Source organism: Pogona vitticeps, chromosome 1, assembly GCF_051106095.1.
Source record: "Pogona vitticeps strain Pit_001003342236 chromosome 1, PviZW2.1, whole genome shotgun sequence".
Classification (NCBI taxonomy): Eukaryota; Metazoa; Chordata; class Lepidosauria; order Squamata; family Agamidae; genus Pogona; species Pogona vitticeps.
In genome coordinates this window covers 287016594-287029914 of record NC_135783.1, presented here as the reverse complement: position 1 = coordinate 287029914, position 13321 = coordinate 287016594, and the positions used below count along the sequence as shown (strand labels likewise).

The 13321-nt window shown below is 42.2% G+C and overlaps 2 long non-coding RNA genes across 3 annotated transcripts in view; one reads left to right on the top strand and one right to left on the bottom strand.

The window, feature by feature from the left end:
• Nucleotides 1–11119, top strand: part of LOC140702665 (uncharacterized) — a 99356-nt gene extending 88237 nt beyond the window's left edge. For both annotated transcript variants that reach the window (XR_013543047.1, XR_013543046.1), the window contains one exon: nt 8807–11119. This is a non-coding gene — a long non-coding RNA (uncharacterized LOC140702665). The remainder of the gene's footprint in view (nt 1–8806) is intronic.
• LOC144587860 (uncharacterized) lies at nt 4842–11342 on the bottom strand. Its single transcript, XR_013543048.1, has 2 exons — nt 11254–11342; nt 4842–7105 (listed from the first exon to the last, which is right to left on the bottom strand). It is a non-coding gene; the product is annotated as an uncharacterized LOC144587860 (long non-coding RNA).
• Between the last annotated feature and the right edge of the window lie 1979 nt (nt 11343–13321).

Genomic DNA, 13321 nt, shown 5'->3' with positions numbered 1-13321 from the left:
CAACTGAAATGCATGCGGGACTTCCTCTTCGCAGATGATGCAGCCATCGTTGCCCACTCTGCTGAAGACCTCCAATAACTCATGAATCATTTCAGCAAGGCCTGCCAAGACTTTGGACTAACAATCAGCCTGAAGAAAACACAAGTCATGGGCCAGGTCGTGAACTCACCTCCTTCTATTACCATCTCCACACAAGAATTGGAGGTTGTTCATGACTTTGTGTACCTCGGCTCAACCATCTCTGACACCCTCTCTCTAGATGTCGAGCTGGATAAACGCATTGGCAAAGCAGCCACCATGTTCTCTAGACTCACAAAGAGAGTATGGCTCAATAAGAAGCTGACGACACATACGAAGATCCAGGTTTATAGAGCCTGTGTTCTAAGCACACTCCTGTACTGCAGTGAGTCCTGGACCCTTTGTGCACGGCAGGAGAGGAAGCTGAACACCTTCCATGTGTGTTGCCTCCGACGGATTTTTGGTATCACCTGGCAGGACAAAGTTCCAAACAGAGCAGTCCTAGAATGAGCTGGAATTTTCAGCATGAATACATTACTGAAACAGCGACGTCTACGTTGGCTCGGGCACGTCGTGAGAATGGCTGATGGTCGGATTCCAAAGGATCTCCTCTATGGAGAATTAGTGCAGGGAAATCACCCCAGAGGGAGACCACAACTGCGATACAAGGACATCTGCAAGCGAGATCTGAAGGCCTTAGGAATAGACCTCAACAGATGGGAAACCCTGATATCTGAGCGTTCAGCCTGGAGGCAGGTGGTGCATCACAGCCTCTCCCAATTTGAAGAGACCCTTGCCCAGCAGGCCGAGGCAAAGAGGAAGTCACAAAAGCAGCAAAACCAGGGAGCCGGACAGGGGACAGACTGGATTTGTCTTCAGTGTGGAAGGGACTGTCACTCTCGAATTGGCCTTCTCAGCCACACTAGGCGCTGTTCCAAGCCCTCCATACAGAGCATGTTACCATAGTCTTTCGAGACTGAAGGATGCCTAACTGCCTAGTGAAGGCTGACTACTGAAGAATTGATGCTTTTGAATTGTGGTGCTGGAGGAGGCTCTTGAAGGATCTCAACCCTGAGTGCTGACTGGAAGGACAGATCCTGAAGCTGAGGCTCCAATACTTTGGCCATCTCATGAGAAGAGAAGGCTCCCTGGAAAAGACCCTGATGTTGGGAAAGAGTAAAGGCGGTTGAAGGGGATGAGAGAGGACAAGATGGTTGGACAGTGTCATTGAAACGACCAACATGAATTAGACACAACTCTGGGAGGCAGTGGAAGACAGGAGGGCCTGGCGTGCTCTGGTCCATGGGGTCATAAAGAGTCAGACATAATTTAACGACTAAACAACAGCAAACAACAAGTGATGTTTATTACCCATATTCAGAACTTTTTTGGGTGAAACATGGGTAAAATGTAAGAATAAATAAAATGATTGTTAAGCATTTGAAAAACGGCATCAAATTTGTGATATATTAAATTATATACTACATGAAAGCATGCACATGACATTTAGTTTATCCACCCTCAGGAGAAAGCTCAAAGAACTAGATTTCAATCTTGCCCTTCAAATTCTTTGCATGTATATAAACATGCATGAGTAAAAACTTGTATAAAAAATGTGCACAGAAGCACTTTGGTCCATGAGGAAACTATATTAAAATACTTAAAAGTGTGAAGCAAAATATCCATGTGAAAAGGACAACTGAAGTTTTAAAACCAGTCACCAGACTTGGATAGTATGGAAATGCTAGTGAAATTCTTAAGAAATACCATGAAAATGAAAGTGATTTCCATATCCATTAACTTCATGAAATCGACTCGCAAAATCAGATATGTTTCTCACATACTGTGTCAGCATGACCCCAACAAACTCATGGAAAGTAACTGGTGACAGTGGAGAAGATTCTGTTATATGTTATTTCTGGGATAACAGGAGTATAAAGAAATAATATAGCAATGCTCAGGGACATCTTTGGGCTGCCCTAATTGCACAATACACCAGGACTAAATACATGATTCCTGTGTGGTAAGCAAGCAGGCATGGAGTAGCCTAGAATGGCAAGTGATACAACTGGTCAGAGTTCCCATTGGAGTGAAATGTTGTAGAACAGCTTAAAATTAGATGCCACATTTGGACTGTGAAAAATCTGGCAACAAAGCTACCCATCTCTCCAGAATGCTGCCTGTAATAACATAAAAACCAGAAAAACTAACAGGCATCACTTATATTTGATAAAGTGATTGTAGTCAGAGGGGAGTACTACGGAAGTGACAAATGCAGTTTGCATTTTGAAAGAAACCCACCCTGTGAATCTGCAAAAGGTACCTCCAATCTAATATCTCAGAAACAGCTAGTGCAAGGAGTTTGACCCTACTTCATAAGTCCTGGATCTGTTTCAGTCGGGCTTCAGGCCACGCCATGGTACAGAAACGGCATTGGTCGCCCTGTATGATGACCTGTTGAGGGAGGCTGACAGGGGTAAAATATCTCTGTTGGTCCTTCTTGACATCTCGGTGGCCTTTGATAACGTTGACCACGATATCCTCCTGGGGAGGCTCTCCAAGTTGGGAATTGATGACCTGGCGCTTGCCTGGCTCCGTTCCATCTTGGGGGACCGTCCCCAGAGAGTACAGCTTGGGGAGAGTGTCTCAGCCCCGTGGAGTCTCAATTGTGGAGTCCCACAGGGGTCAATTATCTTCCCAATGCTATTTAACATCTATATGAGGCCACTGGGTGGGGTCATCAGGGGGTGTGGGGCATCGTGTCATCAATATGACACCTCAATGAGCCTCATGGCGCAGTGGTTAAAACGCTGTACTGCAGCTAAAACTGTGCTCACGACCTGGGGTTCAAATCCCAGGTAGCCGGCTCAAGGTTGACTCAGCCTTCCATCCTTCTGAGGTCGGTAAAATGAGTACCCAGCTTGCTGGGGGGGAGCAATGTGTAGCCTGTATAATTAAATTGTAAACCGCCCGGAAAGTGCTTGTAGCGCTATGGGGCGGTATATAAGTCCAATAAATAATAATAATAATAATAATAATAATAATAATAATAATAATAATAATAATAATAATAATAATAATAATAATAATAATAATAATAATAATAATAATAATAATAATAATAATAATAATAATAATAATAATAATATGCTGATGACACCCAGCTCTACATCTCCTTTCCACCAACTGCAGGTGATGCCAATCTGTCCCTTCAGTGCTGCCTGGGGGCTGTACTGCAATGGATGCAGGAAAATGAGCTGAGGCTGAACCCAGACAAGACGGAGGTTCTGAGGGTGGGTGCCCCCACCATCGGAGGTTTGTGTGACTCCCTCTCATTTGGGGGGGTGGCCCTTGCCACAAAAAGTGGGGTCCGCAGCTTGGGGATCCATCTGGACCCGGCGCTCACCATGGAGACTCAGGTGGCATCGGTGGTCTGCACCGCCTTTTTCCATCTTTGGTGGATAGCCCGGCTGCGCCCCTGTCTCGATGTGGGGGCACTCACTATCTTGGTTCATGCGCTTGTAATATCAAGATTAGACCACTGTAACGTGCTCTACATGGGGCTACCTTTGAAGTTGACGCGGAAACTCCAAGTGGTGCAGAATGCGGTGGCCAGACTCCTTAGCGGAGTGAGAAAATTCCACCATATTTCTCCTATTTTGGCCGTACTGCATTGGCTGCCCATTCGGTTCTGCGTCAACTTTAAAGTTCTGATGCTTATGTATAAAGCGCTAAACGGTTTAGGGCCTCGATACCTGGTGGAACGCTTACTCCCACCTAGCTCTACCCGTGTCACTCGTGCGAGTCAGGAGGTGAGGCTGAGGAGCCTGACACCAAGGGAGGCCTGGAAGGAAAAAAACAAGGAACTGGATCTTCTCGGCGGTGGCTCCTCGCCTCTGGAACAATCTGCCTCCAGAGATTCGGCGGCACCCTCGCTGGGTACTTTTAAAAATCAATTAAAAACGTGGATGTATAGGCAGGCCTTCCCCCCCCAGTTAATTCCTGACCCTCTTCCCTCCTCTCTCTATTTGATTTATTTTGAATGCTTCCCATCTTGCAGAATTATTTAATTGTGTATTAATGTTTTCTTATATTTGTTATGTTTTTATGTTGTAAGCCACCTAGAGCGGTCCAAATGACCAGATAGGCAGGGTATAAATAGAATAAATAAAATAAAATAAAGTCACAATGGGCTATGTTTTCCCTGACTATATGAAGATGCCTACAGTGGCAACCGGAAGTGGAACTGTGAATGAAGCCGTACAGAAATACAACTCAGATGGACTTCTTCAGCTGTAATAGCAATATGACACAGAAGGTGCCACTGATGTAAGACATGTATTGCCTGCTATATACTCTTCTCCAGAATAGCGTGCTTACTATGTCAGAGTCCAGGACCAACTGCACAGAGAAGCAAGTAATGGCGCATATAGGATTCACTTCCCCTTCACCCCTCCTTTTTTTCCTAGTATAGAAGAATTTCTGCAATTTAATCATGATCCACAGTTATTGTGGCAACTCCGTTTATTTCTGTTTATTCAGCTGTTCAGCTCTGTTCACATCTTCCACCCGATGCCATTTCCGGAGGCAGCCCCCTTTCATTGTATAACAGCCAAGGTCCGGTGAATACTTTGGCAGTGCACCAGTGGGCATGTTTGTTCCACCAGGTGCTGTGATGAATAGGGGAAAAAATCCCTAATCAGCTCACTTCACAGCTCATCAGTTTCATGTTTTCAAGCTTATATTGCTGGTCGGTTGACAAGTGTAAACCGGGCTTAGATGTTCTTGACTGGTAGAACTTGCCACTGCAAAGGGTACTTAAGATGGGAGAAGGGGTCACTGGATACTGCCTGCTTCTGAAAAGCCTGCTCATTTCTGTTCCTTGCTTAATTCCCCCTCTAGAAACAGAGGTGTATACATCAATGAAATTGCCATGCATAGGCGCAGACAACTATGCCCATGTGAACAAAATAACCCTGATTACAAGCTAGATGTAATTACAGATTTTTGTGGTGGCGTTGCCAAGTTCATTATGGCTTAAATATATTCCTGTAAATAAAGGTTGAGGCTTCTTTCCTCCCACACCAGATGCAAGTTTCAACTTGCCAGTGTGCCCAGGATTCCATCAAACAGGGAACTGAAAGAAGATTATAGATGGAGATGGACTGTGTTTTGTACTACCGATTAATAGAATTAAAATTACTGGTATAAATAATAGAAATGTTGGCTTCCTGAATTGTTAATTAAGAGCTGACTTTTTAAAAATGGTAATTTTTAATTGCCGAGATTCTATTTTTGAACTAGCATATGTAGAGGATGAATTAACAATGATGCAAATTTAGCTTCATAGCTACAGTATCTGTATAGGTATAATAAAAAAAGAAAAGAAATGAAAAAAGTAAAGGGAAGAAGGCAAAATGAAAGCAAGTTCTCAGAATCCTGCTCCTTCAGCAAAAAAAGAGACTCAGAGATATTCTTGACATTATCTAGTTGATTTTCATGAGTACAGGGATCAAAAGGGAAATTGCTGAAATAGAAATAGAATAGATAAAAGATATGCAAGACTCTTTTTATGTCCATCACAAGCCAGATCTCACATGCAGGGATCCCAAGGTCACATCCAAGGTAAAAGTGAGCCAGTCAGGAAGAGTGCTGCATGGGCCAATAGCCTCGCACCTGAGCCCCTATGCATGTTGTCCTTGCCATCTTCCTGTAACACCATGGGACACTGCTATATCCCCAGTTAATTCTGTCTAATAGGCCAGATCTGCTGGACAGCAACACAGCTGGTTCATTGTCCCTTTCACCTATCGTTTCTTTCCACACCCTCACACTAGAGGATTGCCTAATGCATTCCTGGCAGTTGTGTCTATCACACATTTGCACACTGAAAGTCATGCCTCCTCACAATCCAGGGAATCTAAGGAAGAGAGGAGAGGCATAAAGCTGATTCCCAGTCTCATGTTAAGATCTCACGTCAGATTTTAGAACATGTCTGTTCAAAGGAGTTCTCTGCCTCTCCTTCCAAATCTAGTAGGCATCCTTCAGTCTCAAGAGACTATAGTAACGTGCTCTGAATAGAGGTCTTGGAACAGTGTCTAGTGTGGTCAAGAAGGCCAATTCGAGAGCAACAATCTCTTCCACACTGAAGACAAATCCAATCTGTCCCCTATTCAGCTCCCTGGTTTTACTGGTTTTGGAACTGCCTCTTTGCCTTGGCCTGCTGAACAAGTGTCTCTTCCAAATACAATTTGAGATAACAATTACTGGACAGCATGGGGAATGAAGGAGATAATTAAAAGAAAGAGAAGATGAAAGGAATTATTAAATAATTACCACATGTAAGTGCCTTGGGAAGAGACTCTGAATTAGGGGAGGGGAAATATCATAATCCATCTATTCCATTTACATTTTCTTAGAAACCAGCAACAGTTCACTTCTAGCTGATTTGGAGTTGGCTGGATTAATCTGATCATGATTTTTTCCAAAGGGAGAGGTGTGAATATCTATTTTGACTTTAAAGGGCTGAATCCACAAGTGCTGCTAGGACTTCTAACAGGTTCTGCATATAGAAGTGTGAACATTGTACTTGAGTAATCAGTAATGTTGGCAAGAATTTTATAAGGTGAGACAAGGTGCAAGTGCCCATTCTTATAGTTCTCCATCAGCTCTCATCCGATGCAATTCTTTTCCATCTGTCCTGGTTGGTGTAAACTTGCACTGTTGATGGTGAAATAAAAACAAGTCTCCAAATGAAGAATCAATGAAAGACACCAAAATGCATCAGGAAGCACACACACTATAATTCGGAGTGTGAAGAATAGCTGGGGGGGATCTTGTTCTTGGTTATTTTCTGGAGTTCCACCATGCTTCTTGTTGAGACTCCCCTTCTCCACCAGCTAGATTTCTAGGCTTTCCATGAGAATGAAACTCTGCTTTTATATCCCTGTTTCCCCCTCCCCTTTTTGATCTATTCTTTGGCATACAAAAATCTGCCAAATTCTGCACAACTCAATACCATGTTCCATGCAATTTGCAAAGAGAAGATGCCATTCTCTGTGTTGTCCTCTGTGCAGATTGGTTTCTCCTGTGGGAAAAAAACATAAAGCACCCAATAAATTCTGTGAGATTTCTTTTAAAAAAAAGAAAAGGAAAGAAAAACACAACACAAACTCATCACACATTGAAATCTTACTGAAAAGATGAAAGGGGGATTCGCCCACCTTCCAGTTTCTCAGTGAGAGAAAAATGCTGCAGGATTCATATCCTAGCACAGAATATTGGATATTGTTCTCGCCAATTTTTCATTTGGACATTTATCACTAATGCGGTGCAATATCACATGATTATTCCATATGTAAATGAAGAATCATGGACTGATCTCAAAAGACCAAGCATCAGTTCAAAAAACATTATAGAGGCGAGGGCAGCCCTACCATCAGAAAAAGTGAGACAGCTGTCTTGGGCAGAATATGTGGGGGCACAAAGCAGTGGTACAGCATTAGAAGATAAACATGCATGTGCATGTTTGGTGAATTTTGAGAACTCTGTGACCACTTCTGAGAACAGTGCGCCCTGCCCCCTTAATAAGATGCACACACCAGTGCTGCCACTAGAACAATCAAGCCTATTAAAACCAAAAAGGACAAGGACACGTGGCAGAGAAGACGGAGGTCTTGAGGGTGGGCGGCCCTTCCGTCAGCGACATAGGTGACTCCCTCTCCTTTGGAGGGACGACCTTTGCCGCAAAGAGTGAGGTCCGCAGCTTGGGAATACATCTGGACCCGGCGCTTACCATGGAAACCCAGGTGGCGTCCGTGGTCCGCTCCGCCTATTTTCATCTATGGCGGATTGCCCAGCTGCGACCATATCTTGATCGGGGGGCCCTCACTACTCTAGTCCATGCGCTCGTAATCTCGAGATTAGACCATTGTAATGCACTCTACGTGGGGCTGCCTTTGAGGCTGACGCGGAAACTTCAGATGGTCCAGAATGCAGCAGCCAGGCTTCTTAGTGGGGTGAGAAAACACCAGCATATCTCCCCCACCCTGGCTGCTTTGCACTGGTTACCCATCCGTTTCCGCGTTGACTTCAAAGTGCTAATGATCACTTATAAAGCCCTAAACGGTTTGGGACCTCAATATTTGGCAGACCGTCTTCTCCCACCCAGATCTACCTGAATCACCCGACATAGCCAGCAGGGGCGGCTGAGGGGTCTGACGCCGAGAGAGGCCCGGAAGGAAAAAACAAGAAACCGGGCCTTCTCGGCGGTGGCTCCTCGGCTGTGGAACGCCCTTCCAACAGAAATTCGGCTGGCACCCTCGCTGGGTGTTTTTAAAAGCCAGTTAAAAACTTGGTTATTCAAGCAGGCCTTCCCTCCAGTCAATTAAGTCTTTCTCTTTTTCTTTTTCTTTGCTATTCCATCTTGGTAATCCTCTCTTTAAATTAATTGTTTTAAATTGAAACTGTAGTTGTAATTTTTATGATTTTATATATTTTTATACTGTTTTGTTTTATTTTGTAAGCCGCCCCGAGTAGACATGGTCTAGAGGGGTGGGGTAAAAATCAAATAAATAAATAAATAAATAAATAAAGAGAAAGGCAGTCCAGAATTATAAATGGGGGGTAATTATTGTGGATTTTTTTTTTAGTTTTGTTATAATTTAATGTTTTGTTATTACATTATGTTTCGGTTATGTTTGTTTACTTTATGCATGTTATGCATATATTTTTCATTATACTGTATTTTGTTAATTAATTTAATTTATTTTTATTCTCTTCTTCACAGATTGCTGCCTTGTCGTGGCGAAGGGGCTTGAGTAACTCAGGGAAGCTATGGGCTATGCCATGCAGGGCCACTCAAGACGGACAGGTCATAATGGAGAGTTCTGACTAAACGCAATCCACCTGGAGTAGGAACTGGCAATGCCACTCCAGTATCTTTGCCAAGAAAACCCCGTGAACAGAAACAAAAGGCTAAAATATATGACACTGGAAGATGGAACCCTCAGGTCGGAAGGCGCCCAACCTGTTACTGAGGGAGAGCGGAGGACAAGTCTCAAGCCTAGATTGTGTGTATGGGGAAAACTCCATTGGACGTGAAGACTACTAGTTTTACATCTTTTCAAATGTAAGATAACAGAAGCAATCCAGAATTCCTAGGAAGCAGTTCCCACAGCTGCTAAACAAGCTTAGTACATCCCTTCATTTTTCCTTTTGGCTACTTCTTCTCTTGGCTCATAATTGGGGGGGGGGAGAGAATCCAGGATGAGGGATATATTTGCTCCATAAATCTTATATTTTGTAGCCTCTCTTACATTTAGGAAAACTGCTAAATTCAAATTCATTGGGGGATGATCAAAAGGTTCATTTTAAGTATTTAACCAAACACACTCAAGTCTTCTAAAATGCCTCTGAGAAAGGACTCTGTATAAAAGAGCCAAACGATGCTATTAATTAATTACAGATTTTTCCAGTTCACCTGCATTTATCATATGCATAGTTTTCTTTTTATTGCTGTTTTGTACATTTAAATGATAAGCTTTCAGTGGTGGTTTTATTAATCTTGTGAAGTACTCATGTTACTGTTCTAATTATTACCGTTGTTATTGACAATTATCTGACAGATTGTGCTAGTTGGTTTTACTAATTAGAAAGGAAGTGACAAAGGGATTCATTCAGCTTACATATCCCTTTTATTAAAATTATAATTTAATTTGGAGAAAGAAGGTAAGCACATAGTTGCATTTTTATTTAAATTAGCAAAAACATATCTGTACAGTCAAATGTTTTCAAAATGCATGAACTGAATATTAACTCTGACATCTCCTTATCAAAAAATTTGGTGATTTTTGGTTAAAGACTCCCACCCGGAGACCTTGCTCCTGTTGTAGCTGCATAGAAGAGGGAATCTCAGGAGGTTAGCACCTTCTGAAATCTACTCTTCTATAGAATTATTAAGAGGTGCAGGGACCCTATATTCTTTATCATATGGCCACCCCAGGTGGAACTAGAGCCCTAATTTCCTGACTTATCAATAGCTGGGTGCAAATGTGTATTCAAAAATTTCTCCACTCAAGGAGACTCATGGTGCAGTTGTTAAATTTGAGTATTGCAGCCAAGACTCTGCTCAAGACCCAGGTTCAGTCTTGAGTAGCTGGCTTGAGGTTGGCTCAGCTTGCCATCTTTCTGAGGCCAGTAAATTGATTACCCAGTTCATGGGGGGGGGGCAATGTGTACCCTGCATAATTAAATTGTAAGCCACCCAGAGAATGCTTTAAGCACTTTGGGGCAGTGTATAAGCAGCACACATTGCTTTTTTGATAGTGGAAACACACATTGGGGGAACAGATGTCTTCAATGCAGGAAGAAATGCTCCAACAATTCATCAGAGGTGTTACTCACCCTTTGCAGTGACTATAACACAGCTTTCTTCTTTTTTCCCCCAAAGATTTTTTTAACTACACTACTGCACATGGCAACAAGAAAAATGTTGTCAGTTTGCTTCTTCGACAGTACCCACTACCTAGCATCATTTGAGGGCATTGTGTTGTTGGTAAGGTGGCAACCATCCTATCACCCACATAATGAAGATACTTGGGAATTCTGAATATTGGTCTTCTCTTTCTAAGGAAGCAATAAAAAGAAGCTATCAAAATATTTATCTGAAAATGCTTTTGGATAAATTTTGGCTTAGTACATATTGTCATTCCTCAGGTTTTAGCATCTTTCCGAAGACCTTCCATTTGCTGTATTATAAAGGCTCAATGTGTGTTTTGTCTCTCCTGAAAATGTTCATACATTTCCTTCTTTGTGAGCTCTATTGCAGACATGGGAAATGACATTTTTTGCCTCAATCTCAGCTTAACACAACACTACAAAATGAATAACAGAATCACAGAATAATGGAGCTGGAAGTCTCTCACAAGGCCATCAAGTCCAACCCCACTGCTCGTGCTTATTTTAGTGGACCCTTCAATTATACATTTCTACAATTATACATTAAAATGTATTTACATTTCATTGCAAATGTTGTGCACTTTTAAAGAACAATTGCAAATAGATGAATAAACATATGCAAAACCAAAGCAACCCAGCAAAAGACAGATCCATTCACCCTTGCAACGGGGTTTTTAAAAGCAGATTTTCCAACTGTACAAGGGAACTGTTGCTTCCCACCATAAAAAAGCAAAACACGGATCCTCAAGCTGAGTGGTTTTTTTTTTTTTTTAGTACCTGTTAAGTATAGCTGAAGCTTCCATTCCCACTTTCTCCAGCTTTCACTGTAAAGCACACAACTCTACTGGTGGCTTGAAGTGATCCATTTCACACTGCAGTCAAAAGGGCCTTTAGATTTTCAGCACTGCTGAAAGGAAGAAGGAAGAAGGCCAGAAAGAAGATGCTGATTTAATATGATTTTGGCAGCTTGACTTAAGTATGGAAACCAAGTACTTTTTAACTGTTACATAAACAGTGTTACATGACACTACTTGTTTCAGTTGGTAATAATCTAATTTTTCTCTATTTTGCCAGCTCCACATATCTCACTTTCCAACTGCACAAATGCTTTTTCCAATGCATCTTTTGTGCCCTAGTGCAGTGGTCTCCAACTTTGGGCCTCCAGATGTTCTTTGACTACAACTCCCAGAAGCCTTCACCACCACCTCTGCTGGCCAGGATTTCTGGGAGTTGAAGTCCAATAACATCTGGAGGCCCAAGGTTGGGGACCACTGCCCTAGTGCACACCAACCAACCAAGCATTCAAATCAATTATATTTGAATGGGCCCAGAATTTAATTGTTACCCAGTATAGTGGTTGTCACGCACCCCCAGTGACCCCTGTGTGTGTTTTGCCTCTCACGCAAGTTCACCTTCTGGCACAACTTGTTATTTTCACTTTTATTCGCTGCCACCAGAGGATATTGTCCTCACTATATCAATTATGAGTCTCACACTCTTGTTGCCAAATAAAACAAGGTTTATTTAAGGATAAATAAGTGAATCACAGAAGGACAATCATGGATGTTCTATTATCATTCATTCATTAAGCGTGGATTTGATTACTCATAAGCTTGCTTGTACTCATTTACTTTAATCAAGGTCTCAATATATTCTGTCAATGTACTTCTAATTCATTTTAACTCTTTAATATTCTCTAACTAACCAACTGTCCAATATCTAGTCTAAACACTTCAGTCTCCTCCCTAATTAATGGTCACACACCCAGTTTCCTTGACTCCACCCCTCCTGTCCTGTCATAGGCTCCTGCATCAGAGCTCTAAAATGACTGACAGGAGTGACATGTGGACTGTCCACCGCAGTGGTCAAAGGATCATTTTATATGTTTCTATGTCCCTACATTTTTATATTTCATATTGGTATTTTTTTCACTTAAAAAGATTGCATTTTGTTTACTACTCATCTGTAAACATAACATTTTATTTCCTACCCATATTTCTTGCCTTTTTCTGCTTCTTTTGCTTCATTTTTTTTCCTGTTGTTGAACACAGTTGTTCAGGTGGTCGCTTACACTTGTGTAAGTAGTATCTCACCAGTGGTGAAAGAGTGGCCCTCCAGTAACATCTGGAGAATTATATCTCCCCCATTCCTTCCATAATTCACTATTAGAAAATGTTTGGGGCAGTAAAATAGAATCTTACCACTTGCCTTCGGCAGCCTCCAGATGGCGGCAGTGGTGATTACAATGGAAATAATAAAAATTTCAGATCAGGGGATCTTCTGTCACAGTTGTTCCCAGCTTTAGGTAACCTAGGTGTTCTTGGACTTTAATTCCCAGAAATCCTAGCCAGCACAGCTGGTGGTGAAGGAACTGCAGTTCAAGAACATCTGGGTTACCCAAGGTTAGAAATAACGGTTCTGTTATTTTGTCCTGAATTTGAAAAAGTAAAAATGCATGAACAGGTTCTCTTCACTATCCTTTTCTCCCCCACTACCCTGCAAATTAGAACAATTTGCAGTAGGTTGACATCAAGCCCTTCTGCTATTGCTCAGAACAGTTTTCTAAAAAGCACATTAAAGCCCGTAAGCATGTGCAGCAGCAAAGATGACAGTTTAATTTAAATACCACATCTGACAGGTTTGGATCTCAGTGGAGCCATTCTCTGGCTGTGCTTATGCATTTTGATACTGTCAATTTGCTTCTCCTGTCTTTCCAAGGTGGCCTGCTGCTGTGCCTTTTGTTTTCCTAGCCACTGCTCTCAGGAAAGAGCTAGGGAAAAAAATCACTAGCAATTAATGCAGTGTTTGCTGTGTGATGTGGATCTGTAGCTCATACACAAGTGAG